The sequence below is a fragment of the Microtus oregoni genome, unplaced genomic scaffold (genome assembly GCF_018167655.1).
Source record: "Microtus oregoni isolate MIOR12 unplaced genomic scaffold, Mior012 000007F_ref0000211, whole genome shotgun sequence".
In the NCBI taxonomy this organism is placed as follows: Eukaryota; Metazoa; Chordata; class Mammalia; order Rodentia; family Cricetidae; genus Microtus; species Microtus oregoni.
In genome coordinates this window covers 44,114,322-44,139,551 of record NW_024543066.1, presented here as the reverse complement: position 1 = coordinate 44,139,551, position 25,230 = coordinate 44,114,322, and the positions used below count along the sequence as shown (strand labels likewise).

Sequence of the window (25,230 nt, the reverse complement as noted above, 5' to 3'; positions counted from 1 at the left end):
GTCAGTGAAGGGCTTGCCTTATAAACATAAGAAGCCAAGTTTGATTGCAGAACCTATGGAGATTGAGTCCAGATTAGACCCTTCTCAGCAAACACAGCCCCTACAAGACTTTTATGCTCAAATGTAATGTTTTGTTATCCTCATTTTGCGGGTGAGTACAGCAAAGCATTTGAACCCAGATCAGAGGAATCCCAGGTTAGGATTTTATGATCAAACTAAGTGGATCAGCGCAGGCAGCATCCAGAATCAGGGACACAACAGACAGAAGCTTGCTGTTGTTCCCAGGCCCAGTGAGGAGCCAGAGGGGGATGAGTGAGTCCGGGAACCCAGGCTAAGGCACAGAGCTGACCACAGCCTGCAGACTGCAGGGACACCCTGGCACAGGGAAGAAGACATGGGAAGGGAAACTTCTCTAGAAAGAGAACACATTTTTGAGGAATTTGTGTTTCTGTTGGGTCATCTCTGATTTCAGACCCTTGGTATCTTTCTTGAGTCACAGAGAAGAACATCTTGAAAGAGACAAGAGGTGGAGCCGGGGTGGCAGAGTCTCTCTGTGGGGACTGGGTTAGGGCAAGGGGGCTTTCTGCCCTGGAAGTGGCGATACCACACAGCTCCTCTCCTCCTGACCAGGAAACAGTGACTTCCACGCCTGGCTTCTTCATTCTCTCTCTCCTACAGCTCATCAAAAGCAAATGATGCCATCAGAGGCTGGAGGGAAGGCTTGAGAGTGCTCGTTGCTCTTGCAGAGGACCCAGGTTCAATTCCCAGCACTCACATGGTGGTTCACAACCATCTGTGACTCCGATTCCAGGGAATCCTATGACTTTTTCTGATCCTAGGCATCAGGCAAGCACACATGATATATGGTGGATAGTGCATAGAAATGTATGCAGGTAAAACACCCATACATGTAAAATGAAAAAATAATGGTATTAACAAATGCTTAAAAAGAAATTCAGTATATAAGCAACTCAGCATTACTAGATCCTCATGGAAAGCTTGTAGTGGGACTCCCCAAGATTTGATTGCCAGCCCCACCACTTTTGAGCTTGGATAGGGGACTGAGCCTCAGTTGCTTCATCTGTAGAATGGGACTACCCATTTCAGCCTAAAAGCATGAGTTAAATGCTGAGTGAGGGGAGAGGGGCAAAGATCATAGCATGCAGTGGGTATTCCATGGACAGCGGCTCCTATGTGCCAGGCATTGTTGGTAGCTGGAAATCAAAGAGCATGCCTAGGTTGTCTGTGAGCTACTGAGTGGGGAAGAGAATTGCTGACTCAATATGATGAGATGCCTGCTGTGGACGGCCTTTCCTGTCCTGCCTTTGGTTCCCAAATAACCACACAGGGACGTGATATTAGTTATAAATGCTCAGCCTTAGCTTAGGCTTGTTTTCAGCATACCTGGCTCCCCAGCAACTGCTGGACCACCTGGGGGGCCATGGAGCACAAGGCATCTTTAGGCCTAGTGATGGGCTATGTGGCACTGCCCGGCACTGCCCAGTCTCTGGGATCTAAGTCCCAACATTAGTGATTCCAATGCCCTCAATGTCCCCAGCAACGGAGCATGGGTACTACCTGCCTTCTAGCGTCCCCTCTTCTAGGTTAAACCACTATAACTGCTTGGGATGCTTTCTCGTCCTTCAAAAGGCCAGACTGGGTTTGAGAGACTGCTTGGGGATAAAGCACTTGCTGCCAAGCCTGGTGACCACCTCCTTGAGCTCCATGTCCAGGACACAGTGGAAAGCGAGAACAGACCCCTCAAGCTGTCCTCTGACCTCCACATGTGTGTGACGCGTGAGCCCTCTACCGCTACCACGTATACAAGAAAGTAAGTAAATAAATACAAAAATAATTTTTAGAATTATTTAGACAATCTTACTTAAATAATTTGGAGCTTATAGGGGTCTGACCTTGGTCCTCTACGTACATGCTATAGCTGAGTAGCTTGGTGTTCTCGTGGGACTCCTAACAATGGGAATAGGGGGCTGTCTCTGACTATGCCCACTTGTATGACCCTCCTCTTACTGTTGGACTGCCTTGTCCATCTTGACGTGATGGTGTGCCTGGTCTTACAGTAGTTTGTTATGTTGTGTTTGATAGATGTCCCTGGGAGGCTTGCTTTTTTTCTAAGGGGAGGTGGCGTGGCAGAGACTGGGGTGAGGGGAAGTGTGATCAGAATGTAATAGCTGAGAGAATAATAATATAAAAAAGTTACCAGGTGTGATAACTCACTCTTGTAATCCCAACCCTCAGGAGGCTGAGGCAGGAGGATTACTAGGGGTTTTAGGCCAGCCAGGGCTACAACAGTAAAACTTTGATTTAAAAACAAACAAGCAAATAAATAAATAATAAATAAATAAATGCAAAAGGTCAGAGATCAATAAAAAGGAAGTTTGTCTTTTCTTTTTCTTTCTTTTTGAGACAGGATCACATCTCATTATGTAGCTCAGGTTAGCCCCAAATGTCAGAGATCCTTCTGCCTCTGCTTCCCAAATGAGAAATGAGTCAGCCATCATGTCCTATAGCCATCATGTCCCTCCCTCCCTTCCTTCCTAAGGTGCTGAGGGTTGAACCTAGGAACTCAAGAATGCAAGGCAAATCCTGCAATGCATTCTTGCAGCAGTAGCAAGCACTGCTGCTGAGCTACCCCCAGCCCCTGTACGTTATTTCCATAACTCTGGCCATCGTCACTACGTTCAGAGCACAGAAGACAGGAAACCGTACTGGTGGAGATTTCTTCTTGCTGGCTCAACACAAAATGCTGACACTAAGGGAGATAGCACTTAGCTGGCAGCAAAGGGTGTGAAATTTCAGGGCTATTGCAGATGAGCCCCTGCACTAGGAACCAGGAAACGCTATGCTACAGATGGGGAAGACTTTCTGAGAGTGTTTCCTCAATATTTGACAAAAATCGCAGTACTTAATTGGGGTGGGGGGCGGCCATGGTGACACTCACCTTTTTTTTTTTTTTTTTTTTTTTTTGGTTTTTCGAGTCAGGGTTTCTCTGTGGTTTTGGAGCCTGTCCTGGAACTAGCTCTTGTAGACCAGGCTGGTCTCGAACTCACAGAGATCCGCCTGCCTCTGCCTCCCGAGTGCTGGGATTAAAGGCGTGCGCCACCACCGCCCGGCGGTGACACTCACCTTTAATCCTAGCACTCAGGAGGCAGAGGCAGGTGGATCAGCCTGGTCTACAGAGAGAGTTCCATGACAGGCAGGGCTATGCAGAAAAACCCTATCTTAAAACCCTCACCCGAAAAAAAAAATTTTTTTGAGACAGCTTCTCACTCTGTAGCCCAAGCTGGCCACAAACTCCAGGCAGTCCTCCTGCCTCAGCCTCCTAAGAACTGGGATTACAGGTGGAAGCCACCACAATTGGCTATGCCCCTGATGGGGTATGGTATTATCAACAATGACCTGGGAAGTTCAAGTGAACTCTTGTTGCTGTTATTTTTGGGTTTTTAAAAATCTGGGTTTCATTATGAAGTTTTGGCTGGCTTTGAACTTACTATGTAGACCAAACTGGCCTTAAACTCAAGCGAGCCTGCCTCAGCTTCTAAGGTGTCAGTATTACTTAAGTGTCTTACAAATTCCAGCTTGAAATAACCCTTTTCTAGTTCCTACCATTCACATCAGGAGGCTCAGAAAACCTTTAACTCCAGCTCCAGGAGATCTGATGCCATTGACCTCCAATTGTACCTGCATACACATACACATGCCACCATACCCACACAGACACACACAGACCCACACAGACACACATAGACACACACAGATCCACACACAGACACACACAGACCCACACAGACACACACATTGACACACACAGATCCACACACAGACACACACAGACCCACACAGACCCCCCCACAAACACACACAGACACACACAGATCCACACAGACCCCCCCACAAACACACACATCTCTAATCATACAAGATACTTTTTTTATTTTTGAGATGGTCTCTTTATATAGACCAGGCTGGTCTTGAACTTGAACTCACAGAGATCTGCCCTGCCTGTCGCTGCCTCCACAGGACTAGGATTAAAGGTGTTCATCACCATGCCTGGCTTGTTTTCTTTTATTCTAAGGAAAGTATTTATAAAATCAGTATAATATGAAGTTGCAAGCAATGAGTATGCAGCTTAATGGAGGCAAAGAAGCAGGCACTACAACCCTAGCGCTGGGAAGGTAGAGGCAGAAGTCTAAGGTCATCCTTGGCTGTGTATCAACTTTGAGGCCAGCCTGGGCTACATGAACATCTGTTTCCAGGAAAAGAAGATAAGCGATAATCCCACATAAAAGGCGTGATGGTGTACAGCTGTAGTCCTAGCATTTCAGAAGAGCCAGGGACCAGCCTGGATTGAATGGACACTTTTGCAAGAAAATAATTAAAAAATAAAAATAAACTAGATTTGCTGATATACAGGCCTCTCACCCCAGTACTGGGGTAACAGAGTCAGCTGGATCTCTGTGAGTTCCAGGCCAGCCAGGGCTACATGGTAAGACATTGTTTCAAAAATAAAATAAAACTGTGAATGAGTTCTGCAATCCTTGAAAGCATATGCTGTCTTCTGTGCAACCTGGACTGAAATCACAGACCTATTGCCTGCTGGTCTGAGGTATGGTACTCTTCCCCCCACTTTTTTTTCTTTTCTTTTTCTTTCTTTCTTTCTTTTTTTTTTTTTTTTTTTGGCACAGGGTTTCTCTGTGTAAGCTCTGGTTGACCTAGAACTCATCTCTAGTCCAGGCTGGCCTCAAACTCACAGAGATCTGCCTGCCTCTGCCTCCTAAGTGCTGGGATTAAAAGTGTGCACCACTACTGCCTGGCAAAAGATACAGGATTTAATCTGCCTGAATCTCAGATTTTCCTTCTACCAAAATCTTGCAGGGCTGTCCCGAGGACTCAGTAAATACTACATGTAAGGTGTCTGCTCTGTAGTCCTATCCTCCGTGTGGTAAAAAGACAACTGAGACCGTGATCAGTCATTTAAGGTCAGAGAGCTGAGGGGACACCCTTCAGGAAATCTACATTTCAAGTTTATATTAATAATCTTACTTCCTCTCATTCTTCTGCCCCATTCAAGGCAGGAAATACATCCTTGAGTGTGGTATGTATATATGTGCTCATGTGGTTTATGCTTGTGCACACGTGTGTGGGAGTGCATGCATCCATGCATGTACATGTAGACATCAGGTGGTCTTCTCTGCAACTACCCACCTTTCTTTTTTAATTTCTTTTTCTTGTTTTGAGACAGGGCTCACCTAAAACTGACTATGTAACCCAGGCTGGCCTTGAATCCACAGAGATCCGCCTGCCTCTGCCTCCCTAGTGCTGGAACTAAAGGTGAGTGCCAACCACATCTGGTTCCATCCTTATTATTATTATTGTTATTTATTGTTGTTGCTGTTTTTTTTTAAATATTTTTTTATGGTTTATTTAACTTTATCTTATGTGCATTGGTGTGAAGTGTCAGATCCCCTGGAACTGATCTTCAGACAGTTGTGAGCTGCCATGTGGGTGCTGGGAATTGAACCCGGGTCCTCTGGAAGAGCAGTCTGTGCTCTTAACCACTGAGCCATCTCTCCAGCCCCTGTTGTTGCTGTTTTAAAAATAAATATTATTAGATTTATTTTTAATTACATGTCTGTGTGTAGGCTGTACACATGAGCCCATGGATTCCAGAAGAGATTAGATGCCCTGGCTTAGAGTTACAGAGGTTATGAATTACCTGATGTAGGTGCTAGGAACTGAACTCAGATCCTCACAAGAAGAGCAAATGCTCTGAAACGTTAAGTCTCTGCAACCTCCCATCATAGTGTTCTGAGACAGGTCTCCCCCTGGTCCTGCAGCTACCAGGGCTCTCAATGCTGACTCTGCAACCTCCCCACCATAGTGTTCTGAGACAGGTCTCCCCCTGGTCCTGCAGCCACCAGGTCTCCCCCTGGTCCTGCAGCCACCAGGGCTCTCAATGCTGACTCTGCAACCTCCCCATCATAGTGTTCTGAGACAGGTCTCCCCCTGGTCCTGCAGCCACCAGGTCTCTCCCTAGTCCTGCAGCCAGCAGGTCTCCCCCTGGTCCTGCAGCCAGCAGGTCTCCCCCTGGTCCTGCAGCCATCAGTTGGCTGTGATGGACGGCTGGTGAATACCAGGAACTCTCCTGTCTCCCATCACTGGAGTGCTGGAATCAGTGTGTCCCACACTCGAGGTTTGTGCCCATTTTTTTTTTAAACATAGAAGCATTATCTCATTTTATTCTCCCAGTGGTCCTATAGAATCAATCAGTGTTTATTATCTCCATTTTGTGGCTAAAGAAACAGAGACTCAGAGTGATTTAAGATCTTACATAGAAATAAAACCAACAGAGGTGGTGCACACCTATATTCCCAACTGGTAAAGTTTGCAGGATTTCAAGGTTGAGACCTGCCTAGGCTACAGGTCAAGATCTGGTCAAGATAAATAAATAGTTGTTATTTGTTATACAGTATATCTAAATACACATAAAGTTGTTTGTAAAAATAGCAAGAACAGAGCCTGGAAAGTTCTCAATACAATGCTGAAGATGTTACAAACAAAATAAATAAGTAAAAATAAAAGATAGTCAATGTATTGCAGATTGAATGTAGAGACAGGTACAGGAGGATTGTGAGCTCCGGGCTAGCACAGGCTAAACAGACTGTCTCTAGAGACAGATGCAGGAAGACTGTGAGTTCCGTGCTAGCATGAGCTAAATAGACCGTCTCAAAAGAGAAATAAAATTGATCGGCTGGCAAGATGTCCACTTGGATAAAAGCACTTTCCATACAAGCCTGAGAAACCTTTAGTGGAAGGAGAGAACCTCAGAACTCACAGGCATCTATGACACATATGCCCACAGTTACACACCCACAGCACAGACACTACCCTAAAACCAGTAAAGAAAGGAGAAAGATGTGTGTGCCCGGTGTCCTGTGCAGCCCCCACGTTCTGTAAGTGAGCTTGTGTGAATTTCAGTGATGAAAGTCTCCTGTGGCTTCTGGGGCGTTTCTCCTCGCTATGCTTGCCCTTGCTCTGGACATTGTGAAGGTTGTAAAGAATATGTGGTGATTACTATGGTGTGACCGGGAGCTTAGACAGCCCTGGCTCTTGAATCCCAGGTCGTAAACTACCTTTTCCAAGGTAGCTTGGATAAGACCTTAGGTTCTGGAGACTTCCTCCTTCCTCCTCTATAAAATGCTGGCTGAGGCTGGTGGCCTGAGGTTTTACTTTTGTTTGGGTTTTGTTTTTTCAAGACAGGGTTTCTCTGTAGCTTTGGGGCCTGTCCTGGAACCTGCTCTGTAGACCAGGCTGGCCTCGAAGTCAGAGATCTGCTTGCCTCTGCCTCCTGAGTGCTGGGATTAAAGGCGTGAGCCACCACTGCCTGGCTGACCTGAGTTTTTCCCTGCTATGGTGGGTGACTCTCAAAAGCTGTCCTTGAACCTCCACATGTGTGCCAGCGTGGGTACCTACCTTCATGAACAAAACAAGCACATACATAGTGTAATAATTTGTTTTCAGTTATGCTAATATCACATAAAGTTATGTATAATAACAGCTAGGACAGAGCCTGGGAAGTGCTCAGGACCAAGCTGAGGATACCACAAATGAAGAGCATCACGGGCGAGGGTCATCTGATGGTCTTGGATTTCTTATCAGTTTGGACCTGAGATATTTGAAGACATTGTGAATGTGCGCGTGTGAATGTGTATGTGTGTGAGTGTGAACGTGTTCATATGTAAGAGTGTGCATGTGTGTGAGTGCACTGTGTTCATGTGTGTTGTATTGCATGTGTGTGCATGTGTATGTATGCGAGTGTGCGTGTGTGCATGTGTGTATGTGTGCGTGAATGTGCATGTTACGTTGTGTGAGTGCACACGTGTTAATGTGTGTGTTGTGTGCACGTGTGCATGTGTAAGTGTGCACTGTGTGAGTGCGCGTGTGTTCATGTGTGTGTGCGTGTGTGTGTCTGCTGTCTTCCCAGATGGCTCTCCACCATTCTTTGAAGATCAGATTTTTCACTGATTATTTAGACTAGATCAGCAGGATCTGGGGATACACCTGTCTCCATCCATCCTGCACAAAGTTTACAGAAACCAGGCCCTGTTGTCATATGTGGGGTGCTGAGGAGCCAAACTCAGGTGCTGATGCTTGTACATCAGGCACCTCATCCACTGAGCCATCTCCCAGCCCCCGGAAAGTAGAACATTGAAGGGAAGACTTTAAAGGGGCTCTGAGTTGAGAGGGAAAGGGAAGGAGAGGGGATGAATGGTCCCTGGGACTCCAGATGGCCACACATGGCTGAGCTGGGAAGGGAATGGTCCCACCCTACTCTGCCCCTCCCACATGTGTCTGGGAAATGTCAGTGAGATGCTAGGCTGGAGAGCACTGAAGAACACTATAATACCCAGAGAGAGAATTACAAATACTTGTGAAATGCATCCCAAATCTCCTATCTGAGCAAGCTATGCCAAATCCCTGGCGAACAGTGCGGCTCTGTTCTTCTTCTCTACATCCTGGTACCATTACTAATCAGAACTTCCTCTCCTGCTCGAGTGTCGACTCCAGGCTGTTAATTCCAGTCTTGGAAAACCTTTACACAAAGAGTCAAGCTGATAAACCCAGCCACATTCCTGCCATTTCCCTTTCTCTCTCTGGAAAAAAAAAAAATGGAAACAACCAAAACGTCCCAACTGTAGAAGACTCAGTAGATGAACTGCCTTATAACGAACGTCATACATGGTATGAGTTGAGAATGTTGGGACATAGTATATAGACTGCTTTGTTCTCAAGTTTAATGTGTGTGTGTGTGCGCGTGCACGCGCGTGAGAGCAGACTTGTGGGGGTCAGAGGACAACTTTCAGGAGTCAGATCTCCCCTCCCACCTCAGTAAGTCGGGGTCTCTCTTGTCTCTTCTCACTGTATATTCCAGGCTTACAGATGACCTTTCTGTCCTGCATTCCATCTTGTAGAAATACATTGTATCTGTTTTTTGTTTGTTGTTGGTGGTGGTTTTTTTGTTTTGTTTTGTTTTGTTTTGGTTTTTGGTTTTTTGAGACAGGGTTTCTCTGTGTAACTTTGGTTCCTATCCTGCCTGGAACTAGCTCTTGTAGACCAGGCTGGCCTCGAACTCACAAGAGAAATCCACCTGCCTCTACCTTCCAAGTGCTGGGATTAAAGGTGTGTACCACCACCACTTGGCTGTTGTTTTTTGATCTTGTTTTTTTTGTTTGTTTGTCTTTTTTTTTCTGAGACAAGGTTTCCCTGTAATTTTGGAGCCTGTCTTAAAACTCACTCTGTAGACCAGGCTGGTCTCAAGCTCACAGAGATTAATCTGCCTCTGCCTCCTGAGTGCTGGATTAAAGGTGTGCGCCACCACCACCCAGTTGCATCTGGATTTGGGGAATTGAACTAGGGTCCTCAGGTTTGTGAGTCTGCCTTTACTTATGGGTCCATTTTCCTAACCCTATTTTATTGCTTTCTGTTTGTTTTACTTTTTGTTTTGTGAGCTGGGAGTCTCTGCGTAGATAAGGTTGGCCTTGATTCAGAGATCCACCTACTCCTGCCCTCCAAGTGCTGACGTTAAAGGAGTATGCCACTACATTCAGCCCCATTTATTTTATTTTATTTATTTATTTATTTTTGGTTTTTCGAGACAGGGTTTCTCTGTGGCTTTGGAGCCTGTCCTGGAACTAGCTCTGTAGACCAGGCTGGTCTCGAACTCACAGAGATCCACTGCCTCTGCCTCCCGAGTGCTGGGATTAAAGGCGTGCGCCACCATCGCCCAGCTTCCCATTTATTTTTTGAAGCAGGGTCTCATGTAGCCCAGACTTACCTCAAACTTGTGCTTATGTGTGTGTGCACGTGTGTGCTTATGCATGGGAGAGCAGAGGACATCCTTGGATATCATCCACAGAAACACCATGCATGTCCCTTGACACAGGGTCTCTCATTGGCCTGGAGCTCACTGAGCTCTCCTAGGCTAGAATGGCTGGCCAGTGCTAGGATTGTAAGCATACACCATGCCTATGTTTTCCCTAGGGTTCTAGGGATCGAACTCAGATCCTCATGCTTGGGTGACAAGTACTTTATTCCCCAGTCCCCACTACTTGGTGGGGTTGTTTTATGTTGTTTGTTTTGCTTCTGACTTTGAACTTCTGACTCTCTTTCCATCTACCAAGTGCAGGGATTGCAAGTGAGAACCAGGACACGAAGTTTATGTGGTGCTGGGGATGGAGCCAAGGATTTCATTCACGCTAGATAAACACTGCACCAACTGAGTTTATCCCCAGCTCTAGATCTTCTGGTTTTTGTAAATTATGTGTACATGCGTGTCTGTGTCAGGGTGTGCGCATGTGAGTGCAGGTGCCCTCAGAAGCCAGCGGCGTCAGGTCCCCTGGAGTTAGACACAGGTACTAGAAACAGAAGTGGGGTCCCCTGGAAGGCCAGTGCATGCTCGTTAGCACTGAGCAATCTCTCCAGATCACATGATCTCTGTTTTGAAAGCATCCATGAGGCCTAGGGGTAGAGCTCTGCACATGTCTGTGGTCCTAACACTGAACAGACCCAGTCTGGTCTGAACATGGCCCTGGGTTCAGTCCAGAAGAACAGCGTGTGAGCGGTAATAAGAACTACCATGGGCTTAGCATAGGGTCATGGTTACCAGGGTGAGTTCTGGACTTGAACTTGGTTTGATTCCCAGATGTTTGAGGTACCTACCAGCTGTGTGGCCTTGCTGAGTGTCTGTGTCTCTCTGCTTTCATTGGACATCAGAAAAATGACAACAAAAACAAAATCTCATTCCATAGCCAGGCTCCCTGCCTGGTTTATCTGTTTTGTTTTGTTTTGTTTTGTTTGTGGTGCTGGGAATGGAAGCCAGGGTCTCACAATGTTAGGCGAGTCCTTTGCTTCCAGCTCCTGCCTGGTTTCACATCTGGTTCTGTTATTTTTTAGCAGCTGTACAATCTGAGTTGGGTAGACTCTCTATCCCTTGCTTGTTTTCTCATCTGTAAACAGGATATCCCACACAAGTATTTGAGGCTAAGAAGTTTTTTTTTCCTTAACGTGTGTGTGTGTGTGTGTGTGTGTGTGTGTGTGTGTGTGCATTTGCCACATGTATTTGGGTGCCCTCCAGAAATGGATATCAGATTCCCTGGGTTCTGGGAACAGAACTTCCGTCTTTTATAATAGTAGCTACTCCCTTCTGATGAGCCCCCCTCTCTTAAGTCCCCCTTTCTCCAGCCTCTCTACATCCCCCCATATCTCCAGCCCCCATCTCTCCAGCCCCAGTCTGCAGCCCCCATCTCACCAGCTCCCATCTTTCCATCCCCTACAGTCCCCGTCTCTCCATCTCCTCTCTTCAACCTCCTTTTCTCCAGCCCCGTCTGTGAAGTACCCCCTCTCCAGCTCCCCTCTCTAGTTCCCCTCTCTAGCCCCCCTCTCTCCAACACCCACGTCTTCAGCCCCCCCCAGCCTCCCTCTCCCCCTTCTTGTGCTTTGCTTTGTTTAAAGACAGGATCTCACGTAGCTAAGAGTTGTCTTCAAGCCTCCTATGTAGCCAAGGATGACTTTGAACTCCTAATCCTCCTGAGTCTACCTCTCCAGTCCTGGGATTACAAGTCTGAGCCACCACCCCCAGCTCCCTCTTCCTCTGAGAGGAAACAGCTGGAGCTCACATCGGTCTGGTTGGAAAACACTTAGCACACAGTTGCACAGAAGAAGTTTATACACCAGTTATACAGAAGCAGTTTATACACCAGTTATACAGAAGCAGTTTATACACCAGTTATACAGAAAACCCACTGCCAGTTTACAGAGGGCCCCTAGAGGCAGCTCCCCAGTGCCCCTGTTATTATTCAACAACAGCCCAAGTTAGAAAGGGTCACAGAGGGGTAGCCACCTGTTGAACCACAACCTACTTCACTTCCCATCTTGATTCTTCCTCTGGTAAATTCTGTCACTACTATCACTTCAACCCTGAAAGGGACTTGGGGTACAAAGATGGCTGACCAACCTGGTATTTCTCTTGAGCCTGTCAGGGTCTTATGTCGTACAAGCTGGCCTGGAGCTTGCTGGGCAGTTGAGGATGGCCTTCAGCAGTCTGATCCTTTGGCCGTCTTTCCTAGAAGAGAGTAGTAAGTTCTAGAAACGCTAGTGTGTGTTATCGGCCATGGCCTAATAGTTTCCCACAGCTCTGCACAGAACAGAATTGGGGTAATCAATATGACACATACTTTTTAAAAATTGTATGTGTTTGTATGACGTGTGTCCATCCCGTATGTGCCATGGAGAGCAAGTCAGAGGATATCTCTGTAGGGCCGATTCTCCCCTTCCACCATGTGGGCCCCGGAAGGCTTGGATACATGACAAGTACCTTCAACCATGGAGCCTTCTAGCAGACCCTTTCTGGTTTTTAAGTTGTTTATGTGTTGTTCTCTGTGTATGATATGTATGTACTGTTATCTGTGTAGTGTGTTCTCTGAGAGTTTGCCTGCATCTGTGTATGTCTGTGCACCATGCGTGTGCCTGGTGCCCACGGAAGCCAGAGAAGGGTGTCAGATTCCCTGATACAGGAATTACAGGCATTGAGTCACCTGGTGGGTGCTGGGAATCAAATCCAGGTCCTCTGGCAGAACAGCCAGTGCTCTTAACCACTGAGCATCTCTCCACATTACACTTTAAACTTTTTAAACATGCGTGATCATTATAATTTACATAGACAATGCTTAATTATTTATTAGGAGCAGTAGTATTTTACTCTCCACCTTTTTAGATAGGGTCTCTCCTGCTGCCCATGCTGGTCTTGGACTCCAGGATTCATGCCCTCTTTTCCCACGTCAGCCTCCTTGGGCTGGGGCTATAGGTTTGCATCAGGCACTCACTACCTTAGAATGTACTTTCTCCTCACTCAGTGACTTCAGTTTCATATAAACACTGAGTCAGGAGTGCTGGTTCTGCCTGTAATCCAAACCCTGGGAGGTTGACACAGGCCAGTTTGGGCTTTACAGTGAGTTCCAAGCCATCCTGGGCTACAGAGTGAGACCTTGTCTTAAAATGTCAAACAAACAAACACCCTAAAGAAAAAAAACCTAGTGGGCCAGGGCAGGGCTAGAAAGATGCCTCAGTGGCTAAGAGTACCTGCATTGCTTTTGCAAGGACCCAAGTTTGTGTCCCAGAACTTTGGGAAGCTCACAGCTGCCTGTAACCGCAGCTCCAGGAGAACTGATGCCTGATTCTGGCCTCCACAGGCACCTGCACTCATGTTTGCATACCACGCATGTGTATAATTAATTGTTTTATTTATTTTTTTTTAAAAAGAGCAAACAAATAAACAAAAAGAACCCAAAAAATTAAACAAAAATTTAAATGAGGGTTAGGGCTCTAGCTGCTGACAGAGTGCCTGCCTCGCATAGGAGGAGCCCTAGCTCGATCCCCAGCCAAGTGCTGGGACTTTGGCATGCGCCCCCACACCAGACTTGCTTGCTAATTTGAATGCGTGGATGCCTAAGGCTGCCTGTTATTGAGGGGGCCACCTGTCAGGCAGGTGTATGCAAAGAAACCAAACTCAGTGGTGGGTAGAAGGTTGTGATGAGCCATTCTTCGCCCCCCAGTCCCCACAAGGAAGCGCCCGCTGGCAGGTGACTCAGTGTGAGGAATGGACCAGCCTGTGACCCTCAGCTGAGACAACCTCAGAGAACCTTCTCCACCAAGTTATTCGCCTTCCCCATGACTAATTCCCAGAAATTTACATTTCAAAAACCAAGAAAATTTCCCCCAAAAATTTGGAGACCAAGAAGTAGTAAGATTATTGTCAAGTAAGGTTATCGGGGAAAGAACCTAATATGTAAGTGTGTATGTATGTATGTCTAAGGGCTCAGAGCAAGGGTTTAGTGCAAAGGGAAGCACACTAGATGAAATGGAGTCACTAGACTTTGAAAACTCAGGGGGCAGGAAAGAGGGCTCACTGGTTAAGGGCACTTTTTGCTTTTGCAGAGGACCCTGGTTTAGTTCCCAGCACCTACAACCACCTGTGACTCAAATGTCAGGGGATCGGTCACCTTTGTTCTCTAAGCACCAGGCGAACATGTGGCGTAATACATACAAACACTTACAGACAGAAAATAAAACAAATAAGAGTTTGTAAGAGAAGAAAAGATTCACACAAACAAATTCTCAAGGGCCAACGAGGTGACTCACGGGGTTAAAAGCACTGTGCTGCACAAATGTGACAACCCAAGCTTGATCCCTGCCACTAATGATGGAAGGACAGACTTCTGAAAGTTGTCCTCTGACCTCCACATGTGCACCATGGCATGGGTGTACCCCCACTCACAGACACACACAGAGACAGGCAGACACACACAGAGACAGACAGATAGACACACACAGAGACAGACAGACAGACACACACACAGACAGGCAGACACACACATACACAGACAGGCACACAAACACACAGACAGACAGACACACAGAGACAGACAGACACAGACAGACAGACACACAGACAGGCACACACACAGATAGACACACAGACAGGCACACACACAGAGTTACACAGACAGACAGACACACACACAGACAGACACACACACAGAGACAGACAGACAGAGACAGATACCACACACAGAGACAGACACACACAGAGACACAGAGACAGACAGACACACAGACAGACAGACACACACACAGACAGACACACACACACAGAGAAATGAATACAATAAAATAAGATTAAAAATTTAAAAATCAGCAGGGAGATGGTAGCGCACACCTTTAATCCCAGCACTTGGGAGGCAAAGGCAAGTGGATCTTTGTGAGTTCAAGACCAGCCTGGTCTGCAGAGCCAGTTCCAGGACAACTCAGGCTATTAAACAGAGAAACTGTCTCAAAAAACAAAACAAAACCAAACAAAAATTTAAAAAGCAACTTTAAACTGGGAGTCTAGGCTTAAAATCTCAGCATTTGGGAGGTAGAAGGAGGATCAAGAGATTTTAAAAACTTGTTATTTATTTGTATTTGTATGGGCATGTGTATGTCATGACCTGTGTGTGCCGGTCAGAGGGAAGCTTTGTGGAATTGGGTCTCTCCTTCCACCTTAACATGGAAGCTATGGAAGTCAAGTCTTTGGGCTTAGGAGTCAAGCCCTTCTACCCTATGAGCCTGTGGTCCCAGGACGAGGAATCTCAAGGTCATCTTTGATTACAGAGGAAGTACAAGGCCAGCCTAGGGTAAATAGGTAAAGGTGTGCTTGTGTGTGTGTGTGTGTGTGTACATTATTTGGGTGTGTTGTGCATGGAGCTGTGTGTGCAGGTGTGTGCACCCATGAGGAGAATGTTATGTTGACATCTTCCTCTATTGCTTTCTGCCCTGTTCCCTTGAGACAGTGTATTTTACTGAGCCCAGGGCCAGCAGCGTGTTGAAGAAGCCGTCAAGCCAGTGATTCTCTTGTCTCTGTCCCTACCCAGGGCTGGAGTCACATATATGCATTGGGCTAAGTCTAGCTTTTTGCATGGATGCTGAAGAGCTGAACACAGGACTTCATATTTGTGCAGCAAGCCCCCTCACACAATGAGAAATTCCTGAGATATATCATATACATTTATGTATCTACATTTTGTTTCCTATTTTCTCTCAATATTTTTATTTTAATTCTGTGATTTTTTTTTCAAGACAGAGTTTCTCTGTGTAGGCCTAACTGACCTAGAACTAGCACTGTAGACTAGGTTGGCCTCGAACTCAGAGATTTGCCTACCTCTGCCTCCCAAGAGCTGGGATTAGAGGCTTACATCACCAGGTCTGGCTTTCTCTATTTTTTTTTTTTTTTTGAGACAGGGTTTCTCTGTTTAACAGTCCTAGCTGTCCTGTAACTCATTTTGTTTTTTTTTGTTTGTTTGTTTTTTTTGTTTTTTTTTTTTTTGGTTTTTCGAAACAGGGTTTCTCTGTGGTTTTGGAGCCTGTCCTGGAACTAGCTCTTGTAGACCAGGCTGGTCTCGAACTCACAGAGATCCCCCTGCCTCTGCCTCCTGAGTGCTGGGATTAAAGGCGTGCGCCACCACCGCCCGGCCTGTAACTCATTTTGTAGACCAGGCTGGCCTTGAACTCACTGAGATCCACCTGCCTCTGCCTCCCAAATTCTGGGATTAAATGACATGTGCCACCACCACCCGGTTTCTCAATATTTTTTTATTTTTTGGTTTTTTGAGACAGGGTTTCTCTGTGTCTTTTGGAGCCTGTCCTGGAACTAGCTCTTGTAGACCAGGCTGGCCTCGAACTCACGGAGATCCGCCTGTCTCTGCCTCCCGAGTGCTGGGATTAAAGGCGTGCGCCACCACCGCCTGGCTCAATATTTTTTTTAAAGAATTTCTTTATGATTTATTTAACTTTATTTTATGTGCATATTTTAAGATGTCAGATCTCCTGGAACTGGAGTTACAGACAGTTGTGAGCTGCCATGTGGGTGCTGGGAATTGAACCTGGGTCCTTTAGAAGACCAGCCAGTGCTCTAAACCAACAAGTCATCTCTCCAGCCCTCTCAGTATTTTTGAAACATACTTTTATTATTTACTAGGATTGTGTGTGAGAGCATGTGTGCCTTGGCACACACATGGGGATCAGAGAACAACTTTGTAGAGTCAATTCTTCCTACCACGTGGGTCTGAGGATCAAACTCAGGCGGGGCATCAAGACCGACAACAAGCTTCCTACCTACTGAGCCATTCTGCCAGTACTAATATAGTTAATCTATACATTGCTGCTCAATATTTCACTATGCACCCACATTAAGTGAACATCAGAGACAGGTGGAATTCTGTGAGTTCCAGACCAGCCTAGTCTACAGAGGGAGTTCCAGGACAGCTAGGGCTGTTACAAAGAGAAACCCTGTCTCTAAAAAAATAAAACAAAACAAAAGAGTTTCTTTGACCTATCAATGTAGAAAGCCTGAAAGAACACTCCTGGAATTAATGAATAATTATAGGCAACATTGGAGGATACAAAGTTAATACACAAAGCAAGGCATCATGACAAGGCCCGCCATCCCAACATTCAGGAAGAAGGTACAAGATTGTTGCAAGTCCAAGGCCAGCTTGAAACTTGCAAGGTGGCATACATTTGAAACCCCAAACAGTGGAGCTGCTGAGAGAGGATTCAGACTTCTAGGCCAGCCTGGGCTATGAAGCAAACCGTGTTTTTAAGAGGGGAGAGAGGGTTAGGGCTGGGGATGGTGCCCTTCACGGGCGTAGAACTCCATCCAGCTCAGCATGGAGAAAGCCTGAGCTTCAATCCTTAACACAGAGTAAACCCTGTGAGGTGGGAATGTCTGTGGTCCCAGACCTCAAATGGTGAAGGCAGGAAGATTAAAGGTTCAGGGCTGGGCTGGGCATGGTGGTGCAAGCCTTTAATCCCAGAATTTAGGAGGCAGAAGAAGTAAGTTTCTGTGAGTTCCAGACAAGTTACAGGACAGTCAGAGCTACACAGAGAAACCCTGCTTTGGAAAACAAAACTGTAGTGGCTTTCATTTGTATTTTAATAAATAAATCTTGCCTAAGGATCAGAGAGCAAAACAGCCCCACTGGTCAGCCTTACAAACCAGGCAGTGGTGACACACACCTTTAATCCCAGGAGCCACACTAGTTGCCATAGAAACTGGGCGGTGCATTCTTCTAATCCCAGTGGTGCACATCTTTAATCCCAATCCCAGCCCTAGAGAGGAATATAAAACAGGAGGAGACAGCTCTCAGGCACAGTCTCATTCTGAGATTTTTAGAGGCAGGATTGACTGAGGTCAAGGTAAGAACTGGTACCTAGCTGGCTGTTTTGCTTTTCTGGTCTTCAGGCTGAACCCTTATTGCTCTCTGAGTTTTTATTAATTGTGCTTTACAAAACAAAACAAAAAACCAAACCGAACCAAAAAAGGTTCAAGGACATCTTTAGCTACCTGTGTTCAAAGCCAGTATGGGCTCTATGAGACCCTGTTTCAAAAAAATAAAATTCAGCTGGGAAGGGAGAAGAGGTATATGAGTAAACTGGCTACTGCTTCAGGAACTTCCTTTTGTCTGCCTGCCTGTCTGTCTGTCTGTCTGTCTGTCTCAGGACAGGGTTTGGAGTCTGTTCAGGAACTCTCTCTGTAGACCAGGCTGGCCTTGAACTCACAGAGATCCACCTGCCTCTGCCTCCTGAGTGCTGGAATTAAAGGCATGTGCCACCACCGCCTAGCAGGCTTCCTATTCTTTATAAATAAAAAGGTGAGGACAGGTATTATACCCACATATTTTAGTTTCTATAGGGTATGTCTCCCCCTGAGATTTCAAGCATTGAGGTGAGTGTCCCCACTGGGGAAATGTCTGTACTTTGTAAAACTCCTGAAATTTCTAAAACTGCTGTCACCCTCCTCATGGAGCCTTCAGCAGGCCGAATGGGCAGCTCCTGTTTGCCTGTGTTTGGTCTCTGCTCCCTCTGCACTTGTCAGAGCTCATTGGGTTTGTCTACTAGTTATGTGCTTGAGATTTCCCTCTCTCCTTGGCAGGGACAGGCACTTTTTTTGAGAAGAAAATCCTGTGTAGCCTGGGCTGGCCTTCTTGAATTCAGTATATAGAAAATGCTAGCCTTTGAGATCCTGGTCTCTGGCCTCTACCTCTCCAGTACTAAAATTACAGGTATGAGTGACCACTCCCAGGTCTTACCTGTTTGATATCCCCTATTGCCTCCATCATGTCTAGATATTTTTTAAAGTGTGTGTGTGTGTGTGTGTGTGTGTGTGTGTGTGTGTATAGACAACTTGTGGGAGTTACTTTTCTCTTCCCACTAAGTGGGTCCTGGGTATTACCCTGAGTTCATCAGACTTGGCAGCAAGCATATTTACTTGTTCAGACATCTTACCAATTTATCCTATTTATTTACCTGTGTGTTTGCTTTGGAGATGGGCCTCACTATGTAGCTTTGGCTGACCAGAGGCGCTCAATCTGTTTGTTTTTTTGACACAGTCTTAAGCAGCTCCGACTCCTCAGATTCACTGTGCAGCAGAGGCCTGTCTTGATCTCCTGATTCTCCTGCCTCTACCTCCTGGCACAGGGACTAAAGGCATTTCCCGCCATGTTTAGATATTCATGACCACTCGCCTGTGTTGCTCCTTGCCAGTGTCTCCACTTGTCTGTCTCTTAGGCAGCTGCCAGCCTTTACACTGTCACTGTAGTCTGTCAAATGAACCAGTGTCACCTTAAATAGACACAGAATCTGACCCTGGCAGGTATCGGGGAAACTATGGGGTTGGGAGAGGGTGGCAGAGTAAAGATCCACGAGAAAGCCCTGGGTTGGGTTGCCACGTTTGGACGGTCGTTAAAGTAATTTCTATCTACTTTGCCAAATAGCTTAAAGTCAAAACCATAAATAGGAGGAGGATCTGGCTAGATACGGCCAAGAACTACCCAGAGGACTCCTTAGCATGGAGAGGTTGGAGAGTCTACCTATCTAATGGCCATTCTCCCCTGTCATTGTCCCAGTTCAAGCAGCCAGTCCTTTCCTGCTCCAGTACTGGCTCGTCTACACTTCCATTGTGATAATTTCTGGTCTCAATTGCTTTTCCTTCTGAGACGGGGATTTCCTTCATCTAGCCCACTATGGCCTCAAACTGGATAGAGGGTTTTGAGGATGACCTTGAAAACATGATTCTCCAGCCAGGCATAGTGGCACACATCTTTAATCCCAGCACTCAGGAGACAGAGGCAGGCAGCTGTCTGTGAGTTTAAGCCAACGTGGTTTATAGACCGAGTTCCATGACAGCTAGGGATACACAGAGAAACCCTGTCTTGAAAAACAAAACAAAAACAAAAAAGAAAGAGAGAGAGAGAGGGTGGGGGAGGAAAAAAGGAAAAAAGAAAGAAAAAGGAAATTCTATTCCTTCTGTCTCCACCTCCAGAATGCTGGCAGTAAAGACATGCACACCAAGCCTGGATCCTATTGTGCTGGGAATCAAAAGGAGGGCTTGGGAAAGCTAGGCAAGTATTCCACCACCTGAGCTACATCCCAATCCCCTCCCTAACTTTCCTACATTTTTTGATACAATGTCTTGTTACAGAATCCAAGATGACTTACTGTGTAGCCCAGTCTAGTCTGGAATTCACCAGTCTTCTGCTTCCAAGGGTCGGGGTTCCAGGTACGCACTGCTGTGTTTTATTACACCAGTGTGCTTAGTCTAAAACTCCACGACGAGCCTGGAAACTGATGAAACAGTCACCCCGAATCCCATACCTGCGAGTGTCCAGACTAGAATCCAAGCCATCAATTCAGGTCATTCCCTGGCATGGCTCATAGAGAGATCTGATGAGATCTCTTCCGGCTCTGATCTCCTTGAAGCCTCTCTCAACTCCGTCACCTCTTCTTCCACGTCAAACGGTGGGGACTCTGTAACACTGGTGCACTTCTTACTGTCTCAGGAACAACTCATCCACCTTGTTTGTTTTGAAGTACTCCTTCCTACTCAGGCTCCTGTCCACCCAGCCTGACGACCTGAGTTTGCGTCCCAGGACCTACACGAGAGAAGTGAACTGACTCCCCTAAGCCGTTCTCTGAATTCACACGTACGCTTGCACACGTATACACACATACAAACCAACCAAATAAATAATAAACAAGAAATAACAACAACAACAAAACCCTTGCACAAGGATGCTCATAGATGTTTAAGAGCTCCAAACTGGAAGCAATCCAAGTGTCTGTCGACACCAGAACGGATAAACAAACAGCACATATACAGCCATACATGGAATGCAACTTGGCTCTGGAAAGGAACAAATTGCTTCTGCACACCACGTACAGGCTGTGCAAAACTGGATACAGAAAGAAAATAGACTGCCGGATCCTGTTTAGCTGAAATTCTACACAAAAAAAGTTCTAATTCTGGAGGGGAAATGGAAATGGTTCCAAAATGTACTCCATAGAGCTTTCTGGGGTGATAGGAATGTCCTCCACTTTGATTTGATGGTAGCGAGGGTGTTTCCATTTGTCAAAGCTCAGAAAACTGAGATTCTGTGTGTTCCATGCTATGGAGAGTGGATACAGAAAGCCATTTACAGGACTGAAAAAGAAAGCTGCACCAATAGGGGCTATATGGTCTCAAATACACACATTAATCTTATGTTATTTTATTTATTATTTGTTATATTATTTTTTTTAAGACAGGGCTTCTCTGTGTAGCCCTGGCTGTCCTGAAACTCGATCTACAGACCAGGCTGGCTTCAAACTCAGAGATCTGCCTGCCTCTGCCTCCCGAGTGCTGGGATTAAAGGTGTACACCACCAGCCCCTGACTAGAGAAGAAAATTTTTTAAAAATCCAAAATTAGGGGCCACAGATATAGCTCAGTGGTACAGGACCCACCCTATGCTCCCCGCAAATCCTAGCTTTGGGGCAGATGGAGGCAGAAGGACCCAATTTCAAGTCCTTCTGTGTTTCAAAACGGGTTCAAGGCCAGTCTGGGCAATTTAGGGAGACCCTGTCTAAGAACAAACAAAAGAAAAAGGTAACCTGGTGATGTAGACATTGACAGAATGTTTGCCTGATGGTTAAGGCCCTGGGTTTCATCCCAGAACTCCAGAAATAAGCCAGCTGTGGGGCACCGAGAGAGCCCAGCGGGTAAAGGCCCAGCCCCCAAGCCTGACGACCTGAGTGTGATTCCCAGAATTCACACGGTGAAAAGGAAGAACCAACTTCCCAAGTCGTCCTCTGACACATGCACACACGCACGCACACACGCATGTACACACACGTGCATGTACACACATGCACACACATGTACACACGTACACACACATGCATGCACATGCCCGCGCACACATACGTGCACACATACGCTCAGATAAATAAATGAATACAATAAGAAAGCAGCCCACAGAGCTGTGAACATAGCTTAGTGTGGAAAGCTTGGCAAGGATGCACCAGACCCTGGCTTCCGTCCCAGGACCACACCAATAAATAAACAAGTTAGCTAGATCAGACCAGCCTGGCCTCAAACTCACAGAGATGCTCCTGCCTCTGCCTGGGATTAAAGGCCTATGGCATCATGCCTACTCCTATTTATTTTTATTTTTGGTTAGCCAAGGTCTTGGTTTGTTGCCCAGGCTTACCTCAAAGGCATAGCTTCAAGGGATCCTCCACTCTTAGACTCCTGAGTCACTGAGGCTTGTCACCTGGAACCATACCTGCAATGCAGTTTCATTCATTCATTCATTCATTCACTTCACTTCTTACTTCCTTAATTCTGTGCTTGGCTTATCAGATTTATCAACTTTGGACTTTCCCCCTCAGTGTTAGGGTTTGAATCCAGGGCCTCACACAATGTTAAGTTAACTCTCTTGACTGAGCTATATTATCAGTTCTTTCTCTCACTTGTTTTAGACAGGGTCTCCCTAAATTGCTCAGTCTGGCCTTGAACCTACTCTGTAACCCAGGTAGAATCTGAAATTGAGTCCCTCCTGCCTCAATCTGCCCACTAGCTGGGATTATAGGTCTTGTACCCACAGGCTGGCTGGGAAGTCTTAAAGAAAACAAGGGAAGGAGAGGAGCTTGGAATTCCAGTTTGATGGATGGGCTGGTGGGTGGCCATGAGGGTGGTTAGTCAGGCAGGTCCAATTAAAGTGCGGACTGGGGTTCAGCCAAGGACATGGAAGAGGCAGCTTTTGCTGCAGGGAAGACCCATGGCCATGACCTTTAGGAAGGCAGGTTTTATAGATTGGAGACCAGGCAGCGGCTGAATGCTGGGAGTTCAATAGTGGCTAAGTAAGTAGCCTCAGATTGGAAAGCACCCAAGTGTGCAACAATCAGAGCCTGGCTGCACAGCCCCAGCACCAGAAGAAATGACGCTGTGTCCACACACAGACGGCTTCCCAAATTAGGTGACGTAAAGCGTTTGAAGGCACAAATGGCATTTATACAGATCACAATCATGAAAGGGCATGCGTGTGCTAATCGCCCCGGATAGGCCAGAGAAGGAAGATGGAGTCCTGCTTGTGGAGGCTGGGTTAAAGTCTCCAGATCCTCTTGTTTGGAAGGATGTTGATTGGCAAACAAAAACACGCAGTGTTTCTTTAAGATAAAAGTGACCGGTGAGGAAATGAAGCCAGCAAGTGGAGGAAAGACAGGGACCTAGGAATGAGATGGCGGAACAGCTGGGTAAGCCTGACACAGGCTAGGCGGGGGTGGGGGTAGGGGACAGAGTGTTAATCTAGCCTGCAGTAACCTGCAAAGTCCTTATATGCCAAAGATGACCTGAATGCTTGACCCTCCTGCTGCCAGGATTATAGGTGTGCACCGACATCTTTCGAGTGATGCATGTTAATTTTTTAAACCACATTTATTAATTTCCTGTTTGTGTGCTTACAGGTGAGTACCACAGCACAGGACAGTTATGGGGTTGATTCCCTCCTCCCACCACCTGGGCTCTGGGAATTGAACTCAGTTTGTCAGACTTGGTGGCCAGCATGCTTACTCAATGAGCCAGCTCGCTTTTTCTTTTTTAATTGGTTGAATGTATTCATTGTTAATTTCATACATGCACATAACGCGCCGTTTACCCTCAGCCATTGCTGTCTCTTAGTTTCCTCCCGTCCATTATTCCGTCCTCCTGTCTACAGGTCCACTTCCCATAGTCATGCCATTTTGGTTTGTTTTGTGACGCTCAGTCTTTAAACAGAGACTGCATGTGGCTATAGGTTTGACGCTGTTCATTGGAGCCTGGTGGGCTCACCATTTGTTACACACTGAAAGCAATGGCTGCCCCTCCTCTAGAATCCCTTAGGCTGCCAACAGCTCAGCAGGGAACAGCAGGGAGCCTGAGGCTCCATTTGTTTTAATTATGACTTATGAGTCAGTGTGTGCATATGTGCACAGGATCACAGGTGCCCTCAGAGGCAAGAGTCGTTGAATGCCCTGGAGCTGGAGCCCCGGGCAGTGCTGCGAGCTGACCTGGGGCCCTTTCCAAAGCAGTGAGCGCTCCTAACCAGCCAGCTCTCTGGCATCTCCATCTCTTTTTAAATTAAAAAAGACGAACTTGAAACAAGCCCAAAGTGTTCAGAGGTGCACAGGTTTATACAGCTATGAAATACCAGCACCCCGAGCCCTACCTCCTGCTCCCTACATGCTATGCCACAGTATCACAGGATAGAACATTTTTATTTTTATATTCTTACTTCCTAAAACAATGGGAAAAGGTCTTATACTGGATTTCAGCCTAGCCCAGAATTCCTATGAAGCCAAGGATGGCCTTGAACTTGAAGCTCTCCTCCTGCCTCAGCTTTTCCAGTTTTGAGATTATAGAGCATAACCCACCATACCTGGCCATTGTTTTGTTTTGTTAAGATGTTATTATTTTTAATTAAGTATATGTCTGTGTGTGGATATTTTGAGGAGGCCAGAGGTGGGAGTAAGGCACCCTGCACTGGAGTTAGAGGCAGTTGTGAGCTGCCTAACACGGGAACTGAACCCAGGTCTTCATCTAGAGTAGTTGTGCTCTTAAGACTGGACACAGTTTTTAATTACAAAGCAAGGCAGACTTTCTGAGCTGTTCCTGAAAGTGGTGGCGCAAACCTATGAAAATGGAAACAGGAGGTTCACGGCAAGCTCAGAGCCAGTCTGATCTACGTATTCACATCTCATCTCAAAGCAAAACGAACAAAAAAATGAGCTGGAGGTGTAGTTTGGTTTGCTGAGTGCTATCCTAACATGTACCAAGTCCTAGGTTTGCTCTTTAATGTCACATAAACTCAGAGGAGCTGACAAATTTATGTGACCTTAGCCGTGACTGTGCACAGAGGCAGACAGATCAGAAATTCAAGATCATCTTCAGATATATATAATTTATAATATATATAAATTTAAGACCACAGGGCACTGGTAGCACACGCCCTTAATCCCAGCATTCAGGAGGCAGAGGCAGGCAGATCTCCATGAGTTCGAGACCAGTGTGGTCTACAAGAGCTAGTTTCAGGACAGCCAGAGCTGTTACACAGAAAAACCCTGTCTTGAAAAACAAAAACAAACAAAAAAAAAAAACAAACAAAACAAAACAAAAAAAAAATTCAAAGCCAACCTTGACTAAATGAGAGCCAGTCTTTAAAAATTTTAAATCAGCCGTGTGGTGGTGGCACACACCTTTAACCCCAGCACTTGGAAGGCAGAGGCAGGTGGATCTCTGTGAGGCCAGGCTGATCTAAAGTGAGTT

General features: G+C 46.2%; 1 protein-coding gene across 2 annotated transcripts in view; it reads right to left on the bottom strand.

The window, feature by feature from the left end:
• Ccnd3 (cyclin D3) overlaps window positions 1-25,230 on the bottom strand; it is a 90,711-nt gene that overhangs the window by 28,212 nt on the left and 37,269 nt on the right. Inside the window, exon 2 of one of the 2 annotated variants that reach the window (XM_041655406.1) lies at window positions 12,032-12,139. The exons of the other annotated variant lie outside the window; for it this stretch is intronic. The gene's annotated coding sequence lies outside the window, so the exon portion shown is untranslated. The remainder of the gene's footprint in view (window positions 1-12,031; window positions 12,140-25,230) is intronic. 2 annotated transcript variants of the gene reach the window in all.